The sequence below is a fragment of the Chinchilla lanigera genome, unplaced genomic scaffold (genome assembly GCF_000276665.1).
Source record: "Chinchilla lanigera isolate Chin_1 unplaced genomic scaffold, ChiLan1.0 scaffold00107, whole genome shotgun sequence".
NCBI classification, from domain to species: Eukaryota; Metazoa; Chordata; class Mammalia; order Rodentia; family Chinchillidae; genus Chinchilla; species Chinchilla lanigera.
The window spans coordinates 6,137,213-6,152,518 of NW_004955508.1; positions in this window are offsets into that span (position 1 = coordinate 6,137,213).

A 15,306-nucleotide genomic window follows, 5' to 3' on the forward strand; every position below is an offset into this window, starting at 1 on the left:
TGTGGCAGTCACTTGCCCTCTCTGAGCCTCCATCTCCCCATCTGTAAAATGAAGGCTGTGCGACCCTGCTTCAAAGTGACTAGTGAGCATTAAATATGATCCAAGCATAGAGTTCGACATAGCAGTCAAATACACACACACACACACACACACTCCTTCATATATGTATATTTATGTGTGTGTGTGTGTATATATATATATATATATATATATATTCCCCTTGTTGAAATCTGTGCTCTCTAAAAGCTTTAACACTGGGATCCCGTACTATGGGCATTTCCAAACTTAAAAATCAGCAGGCTGGGGGAGAGGAGGGTGCTGGAAGGCAGATTGTGGGGTGGTTGGGCCTACTGCATGTGAGGTGACATAGCAGTGACTGCCAAAGCCCTGTCCCTAACCCCATGGCCACCTTCCAATGGCTACAGGTCCCATCAAGAACCTATTAGCCCCTGTTGTCTGAGCAGGAAGAGGCCCAGGCTATGCCAGAGCTACCGGAGCAGATAGGATGCCATGGCCAGTTCTGAGGTCAGGAGAGGAGGACGCCTCAGGGAAAGGGAGAGAAAGGCAGGGAGAGGAGGGGAGGGTGGGAGAAGTTAAAGGCAGCAGGAGGAGGCAGCAGGAGGCACGAGGAAGAGGAGCAGAGGGAGAGATGAAGACAGAGGGTGGGGAAGAGGAGGAAGGAGGGAGCGCAGGAGAGGAGGGAAGAGAAGGAAGGGAGAAAAGGGGAGAGGAAGAGCAGAGGGAGAATAAAGGAGAGCAGAGGGAAAGTGAGGGGAGAGGAGGAAGAGAAAAGGGCAAGGGGGAATAGGAGAGAGGAAAGGGAGAACGGGAAGAGGCAAGGGAAAGCACGACTGAAGTGAGAGGCAGGGAGAGAGCAGGGGAGAAAGAGCCCTGCTCCTCAGCAGCTGATGTGGAGAGAGTGAACCGTGTGGACTCTTCAGGCCACATGGCCCACAAGCCAGGGCCATGGTGACCAAGCCAGACCAGGGGGCGTTTCCTGAGTTTGCGCTGCTGGCTTCCCTAAAGACAAGCAGCTTCATTTAAACACAGCTGGCCAAAGAAGGCAACACCAGTGCACCCACAGCTCTGAGGAGGCTCAGCCGGCCCTCCACTGATCTTTTGGGAAAGGAACACACCCAGGTTACAGTCCTGACCCTGGGTTAAGCACACCCCCTTTGGCTCTTGAGAGCTCCTCCCAGGACTGTGACACGCATGCCTATTTTGCCGAAGAGGAAATTGAGGCTTGGACTGGGTTAAATACTCATCCAAAACTCCGTATTTGTCAAGTAACAGGGGCAGGACTTGAACCCAGGTACATCTGTCTCCAGGCTTCAGCGACAAAGACAGCACAACCCTGCTACTGCAATCTCTAGGCTCCAGCATCTTCAGGGACCTCTAACCCCACTTCCTTCCAGTCATTTGAAACTGAGCTTTATTTGTTTTTTTCTTTACATCCACATCCATTTTATTTATTTATTTTTTGGTTTTTCTCCGGTACCGGGAACCGAACTCATGACCTTGCGCTTGCCAGGCAGGCGCTTTGCCGCTGAGCTAAATCCCCAGCCCCCACATCCATTTTAAATCTCCCAACAGGTGGTCATTGGAAGTGCTTGTGCTAGCTCTGGCTGGGGGTTTGGGTCCTGCATCTGTGCAGAGACTCACAGAAAAGACAGCCACAGCTGGCCTGAGCTGGTTCTTCTACCCAGGCTGCTCTTCTTGTGCAAGATTGGTGATTGATTCGAAGGGCAGAGGTTGGGGATGTTTAATTTCAGCTCACTGATTACACTTGCTATGTAGATGGACAGCATTAGCAGCAGAGGCCTGAGAAAATGAAATAGAAATGAACTAATCTGAGTTTTCAGGAACTTTAAAGATTTGGTCATGGGTTTTTCTGAAGTCAGCCTTCACTTTAGTTGTTCCCCATGGTTCTGGAAAGTGGAGGGTGGAGCCCCAGCCTTGTGTAAGTGGGCAAAGCCCCACTATTTCTGAATATTACAACAAAAATATACTTAGCCAAAAAAGATCTTCCTAAGAGACTACCATGGGCCATATGTTCTCTCAGAGGGTATGGACACAGAATGTGTTAGTCTGTGTCCTGAAAGACGGAAAAGGAAGTTCCGCCATGAATTTCACATGGATGGAATTTAAGACAGGGGTTGGTTACACAGGACGGAGATGCTGAGAAGTCGAATAAGGGATGAGGTGGGTCAGAGCTGAGCGACACCAGGAAGCCTCCAACACCACTAGGGATGGAAACACGAGAGGAGAAAGTGGTGTTATCAGAACTTGAAGCCAGTGCTGACCATATAGAGGGGGTATTATGGGAGACACGGCCACTGCCAAAAGTCACTCCGAAAAGAGGAGGGAGAGTCTAATGAACACCATGGCTTCTCTATTCTTCCCCCTTTCCCATCTCCTATCATTTTCCCAATTGGAAGAAAACCTCCAGAAGCCTGCTGCTGCCAGGAAAACTGGAAAATGTGTTCCCTGTGGTCTGAGAAGAACAGAAAACGGGGGAAAGACATGTGATAGCAAACCAGCACTGAGGGCTGCACAGGTGAGTGGCCCTGGCCTCTGCTCTGGAGGAGGTCAAGTCAGACCAGCACAAGGACGCAAGAGTGTCTGACTTTAGGGTCGGAAGATGGAGGGATTTCCAGTCCAGCCCAGAATATGAAGGCGTCCCGTCAGCACTATTACCTGACTTGAGTTTTAAAGAGTGGATGTGGGTCTGAGGGTGTAGCTCAGCAGTAGAGCCCTTGTCTAGCATGCATAAGGCCCTATGTTCAATCCCCAGCAGCACAACATGAAATAAAAGAAAAGAGAAGAGAAGAAGAGAGGACCGGAAGGGAAGGGAAAGGAGGGGAGGGGAGGAGAAGAAAAGTGAATATGATTTGGAGAGGTGGTCTCTGAAGTAAAAGGAGGGGAGGGGTCCTCACCAACTGGCCCTGCCCTCCTTGTATCACATGCTGTATCACGTGCTTTATGTGTTAACTTTAGTTCTCTCACCCGTCAGCATGACCTTGTGCAATGGGGCCAACCCCTTTTACAAATGAAGAACCTGAGTTTTAGCATGTGACAACCATGCCCACAGTGACGGCCAGGAACAGCAGAGCCGGGGCTGAAACAGTTTTGCAGTTTTGCAGCGCCCTGTCTTTTCTCACTGGATCTTGCAATGCAGGCGGCCACATTCTGTAGTTGTCCATCAGATTTTGGGTGAATGTGACCTCTTCTAAATGCAGACAAACCTTAATCTAAATCTTAAAGGGCAATGAAGTTAATAAAAGAAGGCACTTATTGAACTGGAACAAAAGAGGCTATTTTATTAGCCTAATTACTTTTAGCTCCTATTAAGTGTTTAAAAGCTCAGTGGAATGTTTTTATTAAAGTTCATTGTTTTTGTTCAAAAAGCACTGTTTTAAAATTAAAACCTCTCTAGAGCCCAGATCCTTGTCTTATCCACAAACCCACAGGCTAGACTACCACCTGACAGGTGATTTCCCCTGCCAGCCCTGGGTGGACTAACATTTGCGGGTGACTCTGAACCTCCCCCTTGCAGAATTTTTCATACTTGCAGTTATTTCAGGATTTGTTACCTTTTTTGTTTTTGTTTTTTGTTTTTTGTTTTTTGTTTTTCCAGTACCAGGAATCGAACTCACGACCTTGTGCTTGCCAGGCAGGCGCTGTGCCGCTGAGCTAAATCCCCAGCCCCTGTTTCAGGATTTGTGACTTCCTGCATCATAGACTCCACAAAAGCTGGCTATTCTTTGTGTCCTGCTTACCATTGCAGCCAATGTCTCCTGGTTTCTGTTCCTTTCCTGACAGCTTCACCATCAGCCAGTCAGAATTTATTGACCATATATTGGTGCCAGGCCTGTGATAGATGCCAGACACTTTTTCCATCAACCTATTCATTCAAAGAGCATTTATTTATCATATACTATGAACCAGACCCAGCAGCCAAGACTTGAGGAGATAGTAGTAAATAAAACCGGCATGTTCCCGCTCACCACAGATTTGGGTGTTCAGCAAGGCAAGATTTATTATCCGCATTTTATAAACAGGAAGACTTGGGCTCACATAGGGTAGGCAGAATGCCCAAAAGCACACAGCCTCTCCTAGAAGTGCCCAGGCCAAGATTCCAGCATCTTCCCTGCTGGTATGGTTTAGAGATGGTTTAAGTGTAGCCCTTGAAGGTTCCTGTGTTTATAAGCTGGGCCCTCAGTGAAATGATGTGGGGAGGGGGGCCATTCAGAGGAGGGGTCCGTAGGTCATTTGGGAGTATCTCTGCGGGGTGCTAGTCTCTCTCTGGCCTCCTGTTTGGAGATGTGCCCTCTTCCTCCTACGTGTTCCTCTGCCATAGTCATCTACCATGAGCAACACAGCCAGAGAGGAGGTCTCACCACTGTTTGGACTTTATTTCCCCAGAACTGTGAGCTAATGAATCTCTTTTCTTCAATAAGTTAACCTACCTCAGATATTCACTATGGAAATGTAAAACTGGCCAATCCACTGCCTACCACTTGCTGAGAAGGCAGAGGTAGAGGCAGAGAGCAAACCCGCACATTAACTACAGAAATTGAGAGACCCCATTGCTCTATGTGTGAAGGGATAAAAGACCTTTGTCATCCACCAGCCACAGAAAAGTGAGACCCTCTCTGTCAAGTTCTCAACAAAATGTTTAGCATATAACACTCACGTGATCAATAGTGGCTAAAACCATAATTGCCTATTGTTACTTTAACTTTTAGAATGAGACCATTTATTCTAGAGCAGTGTTTCTCAGTCAGGGGTGATTTTGCCCACTGCGCCCTCAGATATTCAGCAATGTGTGAAGTCGTTTTTGTTGTCATAACTGGGAGTGTGATGCTACTGGCACCTAGTGGGTAAATGCCAGGCATGCCACGAAACACCGCACAACACACAGGGCAGCCCTACAACAAAGAATTATTGAATTCTCGATTTTAATATGATAGAATGAGAAGCTGGTCTAGCGGGGACTGCTTCTATTAACTATTCTTTCACAACATCCTTTTTAGTGGATGTGGAGTGATTGGTCATGTGGTTGATGAGTTCCTGCAATAAACTGGGAGAAAAAAAACTTTTCCTTGCACCCCAACTATAGGATTTATCTTCTTTGCCCCAGCTGAAGAGATTATAACTGTTTCTGTGGCTGAGGGGAGTTCTCAACAGGTCAGCTTGGGGTGCTGCCCCTGTGCTGCTCATCCCACTCCCCCTTGGACTCAGCTCTTCAGGGAGGTGGAAGAGCTGGACAAAACCTCCTAGCTGGGTGTGTTGTGCATGCCTGCAATCCCAGCACTCCAGGAGGCTGAGTCAGGAGGACCCAAAGTACAAACCCAGCTTGGGCAATTTAACAATTTAGCAAGATCCACTTTCAAAACCAAAAAGGTTGAAACTATAGCTCAGTGCAAAGACCATAGGCTCATTCCCTAATACCACACACACACACACACACACACACACAAATATATATATGCTTCTTTGCAGAAAGTGTCAGTGTTCCAAAGGTTGAGTTTCTGTTTTTAAATGACTGCTCTCTCAAAGTCCTTTCTCTCCCATATCCCAGGCCTGGGAGCCCCTGAGCTCCATAATGACCTTCGAGGAATGTTAATGCCTCTCCTGCTAGTGGAATCTCTAGAAGCCAATGTCATGTGACATGATTAGAACTATTCCAAATCCCATTCGGATTAAGAAACAATGACCTTGTCAGAAATGCAAGGATAATTAGAAAGAACTGCTGTTTTCCCAAGTTAAGGAGAGGTTCTGGGAGGTGCACAGGCTGCTGCTGGGAAGTAACTCAATTTTCTCTAAACCGTGAGGTTACAGAAAATCAACAAGAGTCCAGACCAGTGCTTGGTCCTTCACCCTGTGCAAGACTGGCAGTCCCCAGGTATTATATGTCAATTCTGCTTCAATAAAGTTTTCACTTATCTTTTTTTTAAGTCAAGACTCTATGTGGTGAATCTGATTATCTCTGACTACAGAGATCAGGAACTCAACAAGACTTCCGGAAGGGATGTCAGGAGGGACCACAGCAGTCATCTGATCCTCCTCCACCCACCAGCCTGCTAGAAGAGGGAGGGACTTGCCAAGATCACTTAGTGAAGTCTTAGCTTCAAGAAAGCTGGAACTCAAATTTGGATTTTCCCAACTTCTCCTCCAGAGCTCCTGCCAATGACAATGGGGTGTTAGGAAGATGAGCGCCTCGTTGAAAGTCAAGCTGCACCCACATGGTCTTATTTAAAATAGAGAGTATTTGCAGAGCACAGCATCAGGTTGGGGTAACCTAAAAGACTATCTTCGATTTATGGTATGAAGCATCTTGTTTCCTATGGCATTTTTCCTTGCCTTCTATAGCCTTCATGAGAACCAGGAAGACAAAGCAGATCTTATTAAAATCTTATGGGCAGGTGAGGAAACTGAGGCCCAAAGCTACCCCATCCCAGGTAGCCAACAACACAGCAGGCACTGTGCCACCCTCTCCTAACACACATTCCAGAGAGAGCTTCCTCCGCTCCTTTGAGACTCACACTTCTTGCCTAGAATTCCAAAAGACAGAAAAAAGGCCAGGGTGCCCCAAAATCCCTGGCAGAGCCCATTAAGGTTGGGAGACCTCTTTTGTAAAGGAAAGGAAACCCTGGAAAGAGAAACTCATGCGGACCCTGATACCACCCCAGACTTGCCAGTGTTGGGGGGTGAGTGTTTCAATAGGCAGAAAAGTCCACCTTCTTGCCTGCCTCTCCTTTCAAGGGCAGGAAGGTAGAATGGGTGTTCTTTGACTCCAGCTCTCCTACTGGGATAGAAAGGAGACAGAGAAGAGTTCCACATTCTCTCCTTGTACTCCTGTAGGAGCAGAAGTTAAGCCACACCAGCCAACAAGTAGACTTTGCTCCTTGGCTGCTTAGAAAGCCAGCTTGTCCCAGGTCCAATTTCCAGTCCTGTATTTTGCATAGAATGTCAACAAGGAGACTGCTTGGAAGGATCCACATCTTCCACGGGATGAACCAACATGTTTGCTCCAGCTGCCCCACCTAGGCCCACCCACTCTGATCAGCTCACTGCCTTGGGGAGAGGGGCTCCCCAGCCTCTCTGGCCAAGAATATTCTTCCTCTCTCGTTCTCCCCACACCAGGAGGACTCTGCCTGTCATAGTCACATCAGGAGGACTCTGTCATTAATTGACATCAACAGCGGGTGGGGGGAGTCTTGGTTAAAGGTCTCATTGAGGCAAGAAGGGAAAACACGACAAAGAACAGCCTGTACGAGGAAGCAGACAAAAAGGAGGGGAAGGGACTGGAAAGCAGCTGGTTTGTTGGTTAAGGGCTGGGCTTGAGAGGAATATATAGCCATGCACCAAGTTCTAGGACATTCCATTGTGGGTTTGTCCCTAGTGAACAGTTATTTACCAGCTGCACATGCAGCAAAAACATCAATCACCCTCACTGCCCTCTTGCACTCTAGGTCTCCACAGAATGCTAAACCATAAACCGGCTCTAGGTAGACAAGGAGGTAAAAGAAAGACCCTGTTGCTGCTGTTCTGCTACTTGTGTGACTACGAGAGCACTTTCTGAAACTCTCTGAGCCCTTCTGTCAAGCAGAAAGCCTAATGCTTGACCTTCTCATAAGGGGCTGTGGATGTCACAGCTCTAAAAACCTGGGACTGCTCACCACATGCCAGTGTGAGGGAAGCATCCATGAAGACAGCACTGTAAGTTTTTTGCCTGCCTAACTTCACATTTCTTCCTGCTGCCTAGCCCGGCCTCAGAATTGTTCCGGGGTCTGTTATCTCTGGAGAGGAAGCCCTTTAAAGGTCTAAGGTGTCCTAAGTGACCCTGGGCAGGCAACAGGGAAGACTGATCTTCCAGGTGAGGGGTCTCCTGTGCTCCGGCTCCACCCTCACAAGGAGGCAGGGGCTTGCAGAAGAGCATCTGACGGCTGTCCCCTGAGCGGAAGTCAGAGTTGCACCCTGGAGAGAGTGTCACTCTTGGTTGTATTGGTTTATATCTAGATGTCCAGCTGTCACGAAGGCCTCTCTCCTCCCAGCCTGCCTTAGGCCCTCAAGTGCTTGCCCCGCATCTTTGTTTTTCATTCTGTTCCTGAGCTGTTCCTAGACCTACACTGAACCCGGAATGCTGCCCCATGAGGTTTCCCTGATGGCTGGGTCTTCAGTTGGGCATGTCCTCATGGCCTCTGCTCAGGTCCTTGCCCAGGCCCCACTGACCCTGAGATACACCCTGGCCATGCAAGAAGCTCCCATTGTGTCCTTTGGCCCATGGGGTAGGTTCCATTTTTATCTCCAGGTTACAGAGAAGGGTGCCTAATGGTCGGGACCTTGAAGTCATTCGTCCAAATTCCCCGGATGCAAACCTGCAAGAAATCCAGATCTGAAAGCCCTCTGGCTTTAAGGAAGATCTGATTCAAGTCCTGCACCACAAACACCATATCTCACAGTGCAGGAGAGCAGGAGTGTTGGCTCACGGGGATTTCTCAGGACCGTCATGTCAGACAATCAAACATTCATTAAGTGTTCACTGGGAACAGAGCCCTCTCGAGCTCTGGTATCTGAGCTGCCATGAGAGGCAGAACTGCCCAAAAGCAAACCCCAGGGCCTTTCAAAATCCTGATTTTTTTGGCCCCTTCTTCCTGAGCTCTGAAGTGTGAAAATAATGTATGTTGGAACAGTAGATCCCATTGTATTCAGGCTTGTAGTCCCTTCATGGGTGGTCATGACGCCAGGTGGCAGCAATGCCAGAGAGCTGAGGCTCTTGTGTGTCCTGGAGATGCACCCTGGGTGGCCATGCAGGTCTGTCCAGGAGACCAGACACCTGCAATCAAAAAGGAGGCAGAGTTTTTAAGTTCTGCCCCTTGAAGTTTTGGGATGCTGGTGGGAAATGGTAGTTAGAATCCAATTAAGCCTCAATAATATTTTTAGGGCTCTGGAACCTGCCATTTGGCCCTGTGTACTCGCCTTTCATGTCTGCCATTCACCACCCTGCTTAGAAAAGGGCCTTCTAGCTGCCTGCAGGCAAGGTCCCCGCTCAGACACAGTTCCTAGTCCTGCCTGGCTTCTCACCTGTAGTGTTCCCTCGGATGCAGCCCCCCGCCCACTGGCAGCCTCCAGGTTGGGAAATCATTGGGAAGGGAACCCGTCTGAGCCCCCCTCCAACCAGCTCTCAACCCTTCCCCTCGCTGTTTTCAGCTTTGTTAATACAGAAAGCTGACTCCAACTTAGTGTGAGGAGGACTATTGTGACCTACCTCTCCAAAGCAGCAGGCAGGCAACACTCGAGAACCAGTTGGCATGACGACTGAGCCAGGAGGACACTTTCAAAATGGGCAATTTAGTTTGAAATGATTATTGCATTTTTAACTGAATGTCACATTCCCATAATTGTAAGGACAGCTAATTGGGCAATTGTTCAGAATTTCTCAATTCTGTTTTATTCCACTTAATGTGTATATGTGCAAGGATATACACACTCTCTCTATTTCTGTCACTGTCCATCTGTCCATGTCTCTCTCTCTGTCTCTCTGTCTCTTTCTGTCTGTCTCTCTCTGTCTGTCTGTCTGTCTGTCTCTCTCTCTCACACACACACACACACACACACACACAGAGTCACTCACAAGGTGGGCCAAGTAACTAATTCTATATGTACCATGACCAACACTGGGCCATTTGATGGATGTTGATCCATTAACACCAACATTTCCTGATAGTGTTAGGCAGCCTCAAGACACTTCCTCCTTGCCTTCTCTCATACGGACGACGCTTACATGGGACAAGACATTGCCAAGCCCATGTCCACACCCACTCATCCCAACAGAGCAGAAACCATCTGGTCGGGGGATGCTGACTTGGGAAAGTGTGACATGGCTCTTCCTCCATTTTTTAAAATTCTGAAGCCAGCATCCTTATCATTCTTATCCTGTCTTGGTTCCCTGGAGTACATGGTTTTTTACAAAAGGTTTATCTATCTTTTACCCCTCACGTCTTATAGCCTAAATGCTGTCATTTGAGAGAGAAGTGCCTGCACTGTGTATAGATGTCTATTTGCTCTGATTTCCCCCTGGATCCCATGGCCCTATGCATTGTACCTGAGCTGGAACCCAGCTCTTTGAGCTCCTTTCTTTGGTATACTATAGCCACACGATATTTTTTGTTTTGTTTTTATTGTTGTCTCCAAAACTCTAATCTTATGAGCAATCTCCTGCTAATAAATTACAGTGTTAAACTGATTTCGGAAAGCAGGTTTCTACCACATCCTTGGACAAACTGTCCCTTCAAAAAAGAGCAGAGAGAAGCGTGGTTAATTTATCCGAACTGTTTTTCAACATCTAAATTGCTGCTCTGAATAACCTCGTGTTTCATCCCAGGGCAGCAGGCTGAATCTGCTGTTTAACTGAGCTGAACCCCAGAGATGAAACGCGGGGGATGGAGAGTGCATCACCCTGAGAAGGAAACGGAAGTCATATTTTCATCTCAGACGACAGATGCCATTCTGACCTTTCATTGCTGATTGCCAGCCTCTGAAGTGCAAAGCGGCCCCTTTGTTCTGAGTGTCTGACAACTGCTTAATCAGGTTCTATTCAGAGAAATTACAATAGAATTTTCTTGTTTCTCACTTATGAAATAAGATAATGGCACAGAGAAACCAAGTTCTGGAAACAAATAATCAAATTCTTGGACTCCCACAGGCAGCAGCGAGCTTCTGAAGATGTTGAAGGCTAGCTGGGTGGGTGAGGAGGTGGGCAGGGAGAGCCTTAATCCTGCCATATGTCCAAATAAATTGCCCTCGACCCAAAGCCCCACTGACAATAAAATGCAAGTCTCACGTTAACAGCCCAATGGAAAGACGTTGAGGAGGGACCTGACATTTATTGAGTAGCTTTCATCTACATTATTTTATCTGAGCCCAACAATGCATCTAGAGTATATGTTCCATTAATTTTATGGGCAAGGGAACTGAAGCTGCGGAGGAGAAATCATTACCCAAGATTGCCTGGCCTACCAGTAAGTTGGGTTTTCTCTTCCACAGCTTAATTTTACTTTTCAAAATAATTCAACAACCACAACTTCAGTGTTCCATCAGCTGCCTGTCCAGCTGGTCATGGTCCCATCAGGCCAAGCCACTGTTGCTACAAACATCCCCAGGACTTGAGGCTGCAACTACCCAGGGCCAGGTGAGGTGTTTGGCCAGTCATTAGGAAGTGAACTTGGCCCGCTTTCTTCTCTTCTGGTTTTTTTGTATGCCAGAGTGCTTCAGGGACCTCAAAAGTGCCCTGGCTCAAGGAGGGCCATCAGAGGTATAAGCTTGCATTTTCTTTTCTTTTTAAGAAGGTTTTTAAATTTAAAAGGTTTTTAAATTTAAAAAATTAAAGCAATAAATGTTTTATATAAAATTATTTAACTCAATGCAGAGAAGGTCAAAAAATTAGAAACACCCCATCAGGCACGTCTCCAAATGTAATCACATGATCATAGGTTTACAGATCAACATCAAAAGGGTTGTTTTCCTTTACACGCTGCTTCAGAGCCTAGTTATTCTCCTCAGAAACAGAGATAGCAGATCTAAGTCTTTATTTTTTCTACCACCATATAATATTTCACTTTGTAAATTTCCACCATTTATTCAACCAATCCTGACTGTACAGAGATTTTTTAATTTTTATAAACAACAGTGAAACAACTATTCCAGAATGATATTGTTTTTTAATTTTTAAACTTCTATCATTATAGCCTTAACCTTTTTTAGTTCCAAAAAGTATAGAGAGTTAATGAACTATCTAGGGGGAGTTTTCTTTCTTTTTTCTTTCCTTGCTACAGAAATGTGGGCAAAACAGCTACTTCAAAATGAACAGAGGGAATTGTCTTTTATTTCTCGAATTTTCTTCCAAGTGGGACTCTTCACCTATTCTTTTCTTTCTACACCATTGTTTGCTTTCATATTTTAACACATTCTTCTTTATAGTGCTCACTATATAATGCAAATGGTTCTGAAAACACCTTTTACAGCCTCCATTCCATGCTATCTACAGCCTGTCCATCTTCTTGTAGTTCTGGAGGTGGGTAATCCAAGGCCGGCCAAAGCTTTATAGCCTAAGGGTGCCACAGGGAGGTGAGAAACTCCTTTGTAAATAAGGTGAAGCCTGAAAGGCTTTGGCTCTTTCCCCACTGGGGTTTTCTACAATCCCCAGGCAGCTCCCCTCAGACTTGGGAAAGTCTGCACTTCCAAAACACCCTTTGGAGTGGTGAGTCTTAGCTCCAAGGAGAACTTTCTAGGGTAGGTAGGTGGAAGCCTCTTCTAGCTGAGGCTTTTTGCTTTGGTTTTTTAAAATTATACACAGAATGCCTGCTTATTGCTTCAGTCTGTGTTGCCATATTTAACCAGAATAATTAATAGTAATAATAATAATAATAATAATAATAATATGGCTAGGGATGGCACTCAATGGCAGAGTGCTTCCCTATCATGAGGAAGTCTCTGAGTTCCATCCCTAGCACCAAATAATAATATAACTGGTCAGGGCACCAAAGTCCTGATCCTGAGCACACTGCTGACATCCAGCCCAGCTGGCTAGACCATTCACTCTGAGTCTTACAGCCCATGAGCTGTATAGGAAGGAACCTGGGTCACCCTCCAGCACTGGAATGCAATTCCTTGTTACTTATAGAGAATTAAAATACTTTTGCTCGATTTTCAGTCTTCAGATTGGTTTTGTCAAGTATTTTCTGTGCTGAACAGAAGTGTTAGCTGTTTCAGGTTTTATATTTTTGTCTTAAATTTCCCTGGATTGTACCTTTGAATGTGTGTGATGCAAAAGCTGGCCTACATCCAGGAAAGAGAAATTTCATCTTCCACTTGCTATGTACTCTTAGCCTTACAAAATCTGAGATTTGAATAAAGTAGAAATATTTCTTAAAAATAATAACAGGACTCTCAGTTAAACAAATTTGAGATAACAATTAAACTTTTAGTAAAGTATATGTCAAATGTTTCAGAGGGTATCCACTAAATAATTATTGTTTATTTAAAATGTATATGTAAGTGGGTATCCTGTGTTTAAGCTGGCAGCCCTGTATAAATTCTCTTCTTTCCAGTTGGAACATAGTTGTGTGAATTCTCACTCACCTTATTCCATCAGAATGACTTATAAGGCAAGTTTACAACCCATGGTAAATCAAGCCAAATTTCTGTTTCATTCTTTGACCACTACTTTTTAAACTTTATGGCAAGAAGTTGTACTTTTTCTTTGATTGGCTGCTGCTAGGTGATTTTTTTTTTTTTTTTTGGAGGGGTGGAGAGTTGGTTATAATTTTTAAAATTTTAAAAATTCTTTCATTAAGTATTTCAAGAAGATGACTTTGCAATCCAACTTCATTCTCTGTTCAGAGCTTAGGAATTCCATTCTTTACTGGTACTTTTGAAAATATAAAATGCTACCTAATCCCCAACCCTTAGCAAATCTCCTGGGAAGTCTATTTTCTGTCCTTCCTAATTCTCTTACATTTCCACACTTCCTGAAGCCTCTGACAAGCTAAAAGGTCTCAAAATTCTGTCTCTCTGTCCCCTAAACCTTCTCAACATTTTTCATTACTTCTTTCCATTGTTCTGTGGCCTGACCTCCAGCCTAAGAGATAGGTTCTCTTTCTCCTTCTCTTTTCCCTGACTTACTCCATGCAATTAGTTCTGCAGAAACAAACTCCAACGCTCTCATTGTGGTGGTAGGGAGGAATTGAAGTTGGGATAGGATGAAAGCACCAAACAAACTGGAGGGTGTACTCTAAAATGGCCTGGGAGGGACTGGGGATTTAGCTCAGTGGCACAGCACCTGCCTGGCAAGCGCAAGGTCTTGAGTTCAATTCCTGGTACTGGAAAAAAACCAAAACCAAAACCAAAAACAAAATCCCAGGTCCTAAAATGGTCTGGGAGCAGGGCAGTATCTCTGAAAATGTCTATGCTAATAACTGATATCTCATCTCATAGTTAAGTGGTGCATCTCACAGTTTAGTGGTTCAAAGAAATTAAGTGTGGGCCAGGGATGTAGCTCAGTGGCATAAGTGCCTGCCTGGCAAGCACAAGGTCCTGAGTTTGATTCCTGGTACCAAAAAAAAAAAAGTTAAGTGATTTGTCCAAAGATATTCAGGGATGGCACACATACCAAGGATTTTGAAGGCTTGGTGCTCCTAGTTCATGATGCCCCTTCTTGCACATCATAAATGCCCACTGTAGCAGGTATCTTATTATAACATTCATTACATAATGGGATGTAGTTTTCATGACAGTTGATTCTCCAAAATGTACTCCACTTCTCCATTGTTAAATTGCTAAGGCTGCCATAACAAAGTACCCCAAAGTAGGTACTTTAAATAACAGAAACAGTTCTAGAAGCCACAAGTCTGAGATGAAGGTGTTGGTAGGATTGGTTCCTTCCAAAGATTGTGAGGGAGAATCAGATCCATGACACCCTTCCAGTCCTTGACCTTCCTTGGATTCTCAGCATAGATCCAATCTCTGCCTTCTTGCTCACACAGCCCCTTCCTTGAGTGAGGGTCAGTGTCCATATTTTCCCCTTTCATACAGAAGCCTCTCATATCTGATTAGGAGCCACCCTACTCCAGTATGACCTCCTCCTAATTTCGTGCAAGGACCCTAATTCCAAGTAAGGTCACATTCTGAGATACTGGGGATTAGAATTTCAGCCTATGAATGCTGTATGTGTGGTGAGAGGAATGAGGATGATTCAGCCTATAAAAATCTCCCAAAAGATTGAAGTAAGCCAGTTGTGTTCTTTGTATCTTCTGGGTCACTGACTTGAAAGTGGGAATGTTCTAGAATCTCATAGGAGATGCTTTTGGTTTCCTAAAAGAAAATGTCACAAAAATAGGATTCTTTCTCAAAGCATTGTCAAGCGTAGGTGAGACATTTAAAAGTGCAGCCATCACACACCACCTTGAGAATAACCAGCACGGCATTCATACTCAGCAGACAGAATCCCAGAACAGTCAAAAACTGTTCCTAGACTCACACCCCTGTGGAATCCATGGCCTAGGAACTAGTACATTTTCTTTAAGCCAGCTTCAGTCAGTATCTTCTGTTACCTGCTGCCGAAACCATCCTGATACTAACTCAAAAGACACTATTCAGCCAACCAGTTTTGAAATGATGCAAATCATGATGATGTATGTATTTGGGGAAAGTTGCATTATTTCAAACTCAATGCACAGAGTGAGACCAATTAATATATTACACTAAACAATTCTAAATTCTCATAGCTCAAATTTGCAAAAC